The following is a 9,874-nucleotide window of genomic DNA, read 5'->3' as shown; positions in this document are numbered from 1 at the left end:
TTTGCCTTCAGATTCGTGAGTCATTTCTTCCTCTCGCCTCACCCATAGCTATTTGAATTCTTTGAAAACTGGAGTTAGTTATCCTCTTCAAGCCTCCAGTGAGTGCTGTGCTGACCTGATTTCCAGTTGCTGGGTGCTTGCTTTGGGTAAGTGTACCTCCACAGTTGAAATCTTCCCTCCACCCGGAGCTCCTGAGGCTCTCCGCACTCTGTCATCTGTTTCAGAAGCAGTTTTTGTACCGTCTTGCTTTTACCTTTGAGGCCACACCCACTGTTGGTTACTTCATCCTGTGGCTATGTCTATACAAGTGAAATGACGTGCATAATGAAGTCGATGGTGGGTTTAATTCAGGCCACTTTTGCCTGACACTTCTTCCTGTTGCCGTCAGCTCATTGCCTCAGCGACCCCCCCCAATCCCGCTTATTGTTTGGGGGCTGGAATCTGCTATGCCACAGGAGTATTTTCTGGGCCTTGTCATTTACTTGAAATGATGGAAGCCATTTTCTTTCTTCAGGAATTATGAGACCTAATCCACCTGGATTGAGCAAATGGGTTGTTCTTCCTGCTGGTTGCTAAAAACCATCACGTATTCAGTTTTCAACAAACAATTGTTGAGAACTTACTAGGTACAAGCAATAATACCAACAAAATTTTGTCTTCAGGGAGTTCTCTAGGGGCTGTGGGCGTGCACTGCTCAAATCCACTTGCATGAGAAGCTCATGAGGAGGGTAGTTAGCTGATATTTCCAGCTGCGGCCCCTCTGGATCCGCCCCTGCATTCATGCTGCCAAGTCACACTCTTCTGGGGATTCTTCTAGCTAGCAACTGAATGTGGTGGTTGTATGGTACCAGGGTCAGGCTATTTCTGGCTGGCATGGGACTCCTCTAATGAGAAGTCTTTGCCTGAGGTCTCCTGGTCGGCCTGGCTGAGACTCAGCACTGCAATGTCGTCTGACTCCTACTACCCAGTCTTCCTCCTTTCCTCCTAGTCTGAAGGCCCTCCCTGCCCATGCTGGCTCCCCCTCCCCAAAGCCTTCGAGGCATTTCTCCCAAGAAGTCTCCTGCATGACTAATTTTGTCTTGGCATCTTCTTCTTAGAAGAGTTGAGCTGACACAAATTTCCAGTCCAGTATTGTAGATTAAACATGTGCATAAAGAACACAGAATATTCTTTATTATATTCCTCTCCAACATTAAGTAGTGAGATTAAAGTACAACAGGGACAGATAATCTTAGATTGCAAAAAGAGGCATATTTTATATTTACCATAGTTTGTCATTTCTGAGAGGGCAAGGACCATGACCAATATAATTATTTGTTCAGGTGAACAATTCTTTGTTCACTTGTCATGGGTGATAAGTAAAAGCACTTAAGAAAACTAATAGTAGTTTTATAATTGTAATAATCATAATAATTTATTGAGGGCCTTATCTCTGCCAGGCATTAGGTACTTTATCTTTTTTTCCAGTCTTCCTAACAATCAAATAAAGAAGATATTACTGTCATCTCATTTTGCAGATGAAGAAAGTGAAAAATAAAAGAGGTTAAATAGATTCCTTACGGTCAGCCAGACGCAGTGGCTCACATCTGTAATCCCAGCAATCTGGGAGGCTGAGGTGGGAGGATCACCTGAGGTCAGGAGTTCAAGACCAGCCTGGCCAACATGGTGAAAACCCATCTCTACTGAAAATACAAAAATTAGCCAGGCATGGTGGCACATGCCGGTAATGTCAGCTACTCAAGAGGCTGAGGCAGGAGAATTGCTTGAACCTGGGAGGCGGAGGTTACAGTGAGTTGAGATCGCACCACTGCACTCCAGCCTGTGCAACACCGTGCCCAGCCTAATTTTGTATTTTCAGTAGAGATGGGGTTTTGCCATGTTGGCCAGGCTGGTCTCACACTTCTGACCTCAGGTGATCCACCCACCTCTGCCTCAGATTATTCTTTTTTCTGTCTTAAAAACAAAAAAAAGATTGCTCAAGGTCACCCTGGGGCTAGTGAGTGGCTGTGTCAGGGTTTGGGTTTGTGAGGCTCTGATGCTCTTGAATTTCCCATGACACCATGCTCTGTCTTAAGGGTGATCTTTAGACTTAGGCCAGGTGGTAATCAGTCAGGGGAATTTGAGGAATATCTCTCCCAATGGGCTGGGGAGTCTATAGTCTAGACCAGATCTTAGTCCATGAGTTCTACATCCTTAGTATTTCATACTGTATTTTTAGGAACTTCTGAAAAAGAAAGATGATGTCTTCAAGATGGACTTCTCCTTTTTTATTAGATCCTGTTGTCCAGGGTTAGAGAGCAACAATGTACCCTAGAAAAAAGCCAGATTCAAAAAGCCAATATGGTATGATTTCATTTACATGAAATTTCCAGAATAGCGAAGTGACTTAATGAGGGTGAGGTTTCTTTTTCAGGTAATGAAAATGTTCTGAAATTAGGTGGTAGTAATGGTTGCACAACTCTTTGAATACATTAAAAACCACTGAGTAAGTATACTTTAAAAGAGCAAATATAATAAATATATATACAGTGTATTAGGCTTCCAGGCTCTCCTTAAGAACTCAAAAACTTCTTACATTACAAATGTAAGAAGTTAGATAAAACTTCTTACATTACAAATGTAAGAAGTTAGATAAAACTTCTTACATTACAAATGTTTAATGCTAAACATTACAAATGTAAGAAGTTAGATAAAACTTCTTACATTACAAATGTTTAATGCTAAACAAATTGTGATTCATCTCTAGGTTTTTACCTTCCTTTTAGAGGTCGAATGGCTTTCTTACTCTAAAATGGGTGCATATACCTCACACTTTCAGATTATTTCTTTTTTATTTTTTGGAGATGGAGTCTTGCTCTGTTGCCCAGGCTGGAGTGCAGTGGTGTGATCTTGGCTTACTGCAACCTCTGCCTCCAAGGTTCAAGTGATTCTCCTGCCTTAGCCTCCCGGGTAGCTGGGATTACAGACGTGTGCCACCATGCCTGAGTAATTTATTTTTATTTTTATTTTTTATTATACTTTAAGTTCCAGGGTACATGTGCACAATGAACAGGTTTGTTACATATGTATACATGTGCCATGTTGGTGTACTGCACCCATTAACTCATCATTTACATTAGGTATATGTCCTAATGCTATCCCTCCCCCCACCTCCTCCCCACAATAGGCCTCAGTGTGTGATGTTCCCCTTCCCAAGTCCAAGTGATCTCATTGTTCAATTCCCACCTACAAGTGAGAACATGTGGTGTTTGGTTTTCTGTTCTTGCGGTAGTTTTCTGAGAATGATGGTTTCCAGCTGCATCCATGTCCCTACAAAGGACACGAACTCATCCTTTTTTATGGCTGCATAGTATTCCATGGTGTATATGTGCCACATTTTCTTAATCTAGTCTGTCACTGATGGACATTTGGGTTGATTCCAAGTCTTTGCTATTGTGAAAAGTGCCGCAATAAACATACGTGTGCATGTGTCTTTATAGCAGCATGATTTACTATCCTTTGGGTATATACCCAGTAATGGGATGGCTGGGTCAAATGGTATTTCTAGTTCTAGATGCCTGAGGAATCGCCACACTGTCTTCCACAATGGTTGAACTAGTTTACAGTCCCACCAACAGTGTAAAAGTGTTCCTATTTCTCCAGATCCTCTCCAGCACCTGTTGTTTCCTGACTTTTTAATGATTGCCATTCTAACTGGTGTGAGATGGTATCTCATTGTGGTTTTGATTTGCATTTCTCTGATGGCGAGTGATGATGAGCATTTTTTCATGTGTCCATTGGCTGTATGAATGTCTTCTTTTGAGAAGTGTCATTCATATCCTGAGCCCACTTTTTGATGGGGTTGTTTGTTTTTTTTCTTATAAATTTGTTTGAGTTCTTTGTAGTTTCTGGATATTAGCCCTTTGTCAGATGAGTAGATTGCAAAAATTTTCTCCCATTCTGTAGGTTTCCTGTTTACTCTGATGGTAGTTTCTTTTGCTGTGCAGAGGCTCTTTAGTTTAATTAGATCCCATTTGTCAATTTTGGCTTTTGTTGCCATTGCTTTTGGTGTTTTAGACAAGAAGTCCTTGCCCATGCCTATGTCCTGAATGGTATTGCCTGGGTTTTCTTCTAGGGTTTTTATGTTTTTAGGTCTAACATTTAAGTCTTGAATCCATCTTGAATTAATTTTTGTATAAGGAGTAAGGACAAGATCCAGTTTCAGCTTTCTACTTATGGCTAGCCAATTTTCCCAGAACCATTTATTAAATAGGGAATCCTTTCCCCATTTCTTGTTTTTGTCAGGTTTGTCAAAGATCAGATGGCTGTAGATGTGTGGTATTATTTCTAAGGGTTCTGTTCTGTTCCATTGGTCTATATCTCTGTTTTGGTACCAGTACCATGCTGTTTTGGTTACTGTAGCCTTGTAGTATAGTTTGAAGTCAGGTAGCGTGACGCCTCCAGCTTTGTTCTTTTGGCTTAGGATTGTCTTGGCAATGCAGGGTCTTTTTTGGTTCCATATGACCTTTAGCGCAGTTTTTCCCAATTCTGTGAAGAAAGTCATTGATAGCTTAATGGGGATGGCATTGAAACTGTAAATTACCCTGGGCAGTATGGCCATTTTCACAATATTGATTCTTCCTATCCATGAGCATGGTGTGTTCTTCCATTTGCTTGTGTCCGCTTTTATTTCACTGAGGAGTGGTTTGTAGTTCTCCTTGAAGAGGTCCTTTACATCCCTTGTAAGTTGGATTCCTAGGTATTTTATTCTCTTTGAAGTAATTGTGAATGGGAGTTCATTCATGATTTGGCTCTCTGTTTGTCTGTTACTTGTGTATAAGAATGCCTGGAATTTTTGCATATCGATTTTGTATCCTGAGACTTTGCTGAAGTTGCTTGTCAGTTTAAGGAAATTTTGGGCTGAGATGATGGGGTTTTCTAAATGTACAATCATGTCATCTGCAAACAGGGACAATTTGACTTCCTCTTTTCCTAACTAAATACCCTTTATTTCTTTCTCTTGCCTCATTGCCCTAGCCAGAACTTCCGACACTGTTGAATAGGAGTGGTGAGAGAGGGCATCCCTGTCTTGTGCCAGTTTTCAGAGGGAATGCTTCCAGTTTTTGCCCATTCAGTATAATATTGTGTGTGAGTTTGTCATAAGTAGCTTTTATTATTTTGAGATACGTGCAATCAATACTGAATTTATTGAGAGTTTTTAGCATGAAGGGCTGTTGAATTTTGTCAAAGGCTTTTTCAGCATCTATTGAGATAATCATGTGGTTTTTGTCTTTGATTCTGTTTATATGCTGGATTACGTTTATTGATTTGCATATGTTGAACCAGCCTTGCAATCCAGGGATAAAGCCCACTTGATCATGGTGGATAAGCTTTTTGATGTGCTGCTGGATTTGGTTTTCCAGTATTTTATTGAGGATTTTTGCATCGATGTTCATCAGGGATATTGGTCTAAAATTCTCTTTTTTTGTTGTGTCTCTGCCAGGCTTTGATATCAGGATGATGTTGGCCTCATAAAATGAGTTAGGGAGGATTCCCTCTTTTTCTATTGATTGGAATAGTTTCAGAAGGAATGGTACCAGCTCCTCCTTGTGCCTCTGGTAGAATTTGGGTGTGAATCCGTCTGGTCCTGGACTTTTTTTGGTTGGTAGGCTATGAATTATTGCCTCAATTTCAGAGCCTGCTATTGATCTATTCAGGGATTCAAATTCTTCCTGGTTTAGTCTTGGGAGATTGTAAGTGTCCAGGAAATTATCCTATTTGTGTAGAGGTGTTTATAGTATTCTCTGATGGTAGTTTGTATTTCTGTGGGGTCGGTGGTGATATCCCCTTTATCATTTCTTATTGTGTCTGTTTGATTCTTCTCTCTTTTTTTCTTTATTAGTCTTGCTAGTGGTCTATGAATTTTGTTGATCTTTTCAAAAAACCAGCTCCTGGATTCATTGCTTTTTGGGAGGGTTTTTTGTGTCTCTATCTCCTTCAGTTCCGCTCTGATTTTAATTATTTCTTGCCTTCTGCTAGCTTTTGAATGTGTTTGCTCTTGCTTCTCTAGTTCTTTTAATTGTGATGTTAGGGTATCAATTTTAGATCTTTCCTGCTTTCTCTTGTGGGCATTTAGTGCTATACATTTCCCTCTACACACTGCTTTAAATGTGTCCCAGGGATTCTGGTATGTTGTATCTTTGTTCTCATTGGTTTCAAAGAACATCTTTATGTCTGCCTTAATTTCGTTATGTACCCAGTAGTCATTCAGGAGCAGGTTGTTCAGTTTCCATGTAGTTGAGCGGTTTTGATTGAGTTTCTTAGTCCTGAGTTCTAGTTTGATTGCACTGTGGTCTGAGAGACAGTTTGTTATAATTTCTGTTCTTTTACATTTGCTGAGGAGTGCTTTACTTCCAACTATGTGGTCAATTTTGGAATAAGTGCAATGTGGTGCTGAGAAGAATGTATATTCTGTTGATTTGGGGTGGAGAGTTCCGTAGATGTCTATTAGGTTCACTTGGTGCAGAGGTGAGTTCAATTCCTGGATGTCCTTGTTAACTTTCTGTCTCGTTGATCTGTCTAATGTTGACAGTGGGGTGTTAAAGTCTCCCATTATTATTGTATTGGAGTCTAGGTCTCTTTGTAAGTCTCTAAGGCCTTGCTTTATGAATCTGGGTGCTCCTGTATTGGGTGCATATATCTTTAGGATAGTTAGCTCTTCCTGATGAATCGATTCTTTTACCATTATGTAATGGCCTTCTTTTTCTCTTTTGATCTTTGATGGTTTAAAGTCTGTTTTATCAGAGACTATGATTGCAACCCCTGCTTTTTTTTGTTTTCCATTTTCTTGGTAGATCTTCATCCATCCCTTTATTTTGAGCCTATGTGTGTCTCTGCATGTGAGATGGGTCTCCTGAATACAGCAAACTGACGGGTCTTGACTCTTTATCCAATTTGCCAGTCTGTGTCTTTTAATTGGACCATTTAGCCCATTTACATTTAAGGTTAATATTGTTATGTGTGAACTTGATCCTGTCATTATGATATTAGCTGGTTATTTTGCTCGTTAGTTGATGCAGTTTCTTCCTAGCCTCGATGGTCTTTACATTTTGGCATGTTTTTGCAATAGTTGGTACTGGTTGTTCCTTTCCATATTTAGTGCTTCCTTCAGGATCTCTTGTAGGGCAGGCCTGGTGGTGACAAAATCTCTCAGCATTTGCTTGTCTGTAAAGAATTTTATTTCTCCTTCACTTATGAAACCTAGTTTGGCTGGATATGAAATTCCGGGTTGAAAATTCTTTTCTTTAAGAATGTTGAATATTGGCCCCCACTCTCTTCTGGCTTGTAGGGTTTCAGCCGAGAGATCTGCTGTTAGTCTGATGGGCTTCCCTTTGTGGGTAACCCGACCTTTCTCTCTGGCTGCCCTTAAGATTTTTTCCTTCATTTCAACTTTGGTGAATCTGACAATTATGTATCTTGGAGTTGCTCTTCTTGAGGAATATCTTTGTGGTGTTCTCTATATTTCCTGAATTTGAATGTTGGCCTGCCTTACTAGGTTGGGGGAGTTCTCCTGGATTATATCCTGCAGAGTGTTTTCCAACTTGGTTCCATTTTCCCCATTTTCAGGCACACCAATCAGATGTAGATTTGGTCTTTTCACATAATCCCATATTTCTTCGTGGCTTTGTTCATTCTTTTTACTCTTTTTTCTCTACACTTCTCTTCTTGCTTCATTTCATTCATTTGATCTTCAATCACTGATAGTCTTTCTTCCAGTTGATTGAGTTGGTTACTGTAACTTGTTCATTTGTCACGTAGCTCTCGTGTCATGGTTTTCATCTCTATCAGTTCGTTTATGGTCTTCTCTGCATTGATTATTCTAGTTATCCATTCTTCCATTCTTTTTTCAAGGTTTTTAGTTTCTATGCACTGGGTATGTAGTTCCTCCTTTAGCTCTGAGAAGTCTGATCAACTGAAGCCTTCTTCTCTCAACTCGTCAAAGTCATCCTCCATCCAGCTTTGTTCTGTTGCTGGCGATGAGTTGCATTCCTTTGGAGGGGGAGATGCACCCTGATTTTTTGAATTTCCAGTTTTTCTGCACTGCTTTTTCCCCATCTTTGTGGTTTTATCTGCCTTTGGTCTTTGATGATGGTGATGTACTGATGGGGTTTTGGTGTGGGTGTCCTTTTTGTTTGTTAGTTTTCCTCCTAACAGTCAGGACCCTCAGGTGCAGGGTCTGTTGGAGTTTGCTTGAGGTCCACTCCAGACCCTGTTTGCCTGGGTATCAGCAGTGGAGGCTGCAGAAGATAGAATATTGCTGAACAGTGAGTGTTCCTGTCTGATTCTTGCTCTGGAAGCTTTGTACCCAGCCGTGTGAGGTGTGAGGTGTCATTCTGCACCTAGTCAGGGATGTCTCCCAGTTAGGCTACTCAGGGGTCAGGGACCATTTGAGCAGGCAGTCTGTCCTTTCTGAGATCTCAATCTCTGTGCTGGGAGAACCACTGCTTTCTTCAAAGCTGTCAGAAAGGGACATTTACATCTGCAGAGGTTTCTGCTGCTTTTTGTTTAGCTATGCCCTGTCCCCAGAGATGGATTCTACAGAGGCAGGCAGGCCTCCTTGAGCTGCAGTGGGCTCCACCCAATTCGAGCTTCTTGGCAGCTTTGTTTACCTACTTAAGCCTCAGCAATGGCGGGGGCCCCTCCCCCAGCCTTGCTTCCTCCTTGCAGTTAGATCTCAAACTGCTGTGCTAGTAATGAGGGAGGCTCCGTGGGCGTGGGACCCTCCCGGCCAGGTGTGGGATATAATCTCCTGGTGTGCCGTTTGCTAAGACCCTTGGTAAAGTGCAGTATTAGGGTGGGAGTTACCTGATTTTCCAGGTGTTGTGTGTCATGGTTTCCCTTGGCTAGGAAAAGGGATTCCCTTCCCCTTTGTGCTTCCCAGGTGAGGCGATGCCTCGCCCTGCTTCAGCTCTCGCTGGTTGGGCTGCACCCGCTGACCAGCACAGACTGTCTGACACGCCCCACTGAGATGAACCTGGTACCTCAGTTGAAAATGCAGAAATCACCTGTCTTCTGTGTTGCTCATGCTGGGAGCTGGAGGCTGTAACTGTTCCTATTCAGCCATCTTCGGTTTTTAGGCTATTAATTACCGACTCAATTTCAGAACCTGTTATTGGTCTATTCAGAGATTCAACTTCTTCCTGGTTTAGTCGTGGGAGGTTGTATGTGTCCAGGAATTTATCCACTTCTTCTAGATTTTCTAGTTTATTTGCATAGAGGTGTTTGTAGTATTCTCTGATGGTAGTTTGTATTTCTGTGGGATTGGTGATGACATCCCCTCATCATTTTGTATTTCATCATTTGATTCTTCTCTCTTTTCTTCTTTATTATTCTTGCTAGCAGTCTATTTTGTTGATCTTTCTAAAAAACCACTTCCTGGATTCATTGATTTTTTTGAAGGGTTTTTTTTGTGTCTCTATATCCTTCAGTTCTGCTCTGATCTTAGTTATTTCTTGTCTTCTGCTAGCTTTTCAATTTGTTTGCTTTTGCTTCTCTAGTTCTTTTAATTGTGACATTAGGGTGTTGACATTCGATCTTTCCTGCTTTCTCTTGTGGACATTTAGTGCTATAAATTTCCCTCTACACGCGGCTTTTAATGTGTCCCAGAGATTCTGGTATGTTGTGTCTTTGTTCTCATTGGTTTCAAATAACATCCTTATTTCTGCTTTCATTTCGTTATGTACCCAGTAGTCATTCAGGAGCAGGTTGGTCCATGTCCATGTAGTTGTGTTGTTTTGAGTGAGTTTCTTAATCCTAGTTCTAATTTGATTGCACTGCGGTCTGAGACACTCTTTGTTATAATTTGTTTCTCAGCATTTGCTGAGGAGTGTTTTAC

At 41.1% G+C, this 9,874-nt stretch overlaps 1 long non-coding RNA gene across 1 annotated transcript in view; it reads left to right on the top strand.

The window, feature by feature from the left end:
* The window catches only part of LOC117083577, a 39,932-nt gene continuing 30,058 nt past the window's right edge, over positions 1–9,874 (top strand). The window contains exon 1 of the long non-coding RNA XR_004437130.1: positions 1–146. This is a non-coding gene — a long non-coding RNA (uncharacterized LOC117083577). The remainder of the gene's footprint in view (positions 147–9,874) is intronic.

The sequence above is a fragment of the Trachypithecus francoisi genome, unplaced genomic scaffold, assembly GCF_009764315.1.
Source record: "Trachypithecus francoisi isolate TF-2019V2 unplaced genomic scaffold, Tfra_2.0 Lachesis_group0, whole genome shotgun sequence".
Lineage (NCBI taxonomy): Eukaryota > Metazoa > Chordata > Mammalia > Primates > Cercopithecidae > Trachypithecus > Trachypithecus francoisi.
This window is presented reverse-complemented; position numbering and strand designations above follow the sequence as displayed.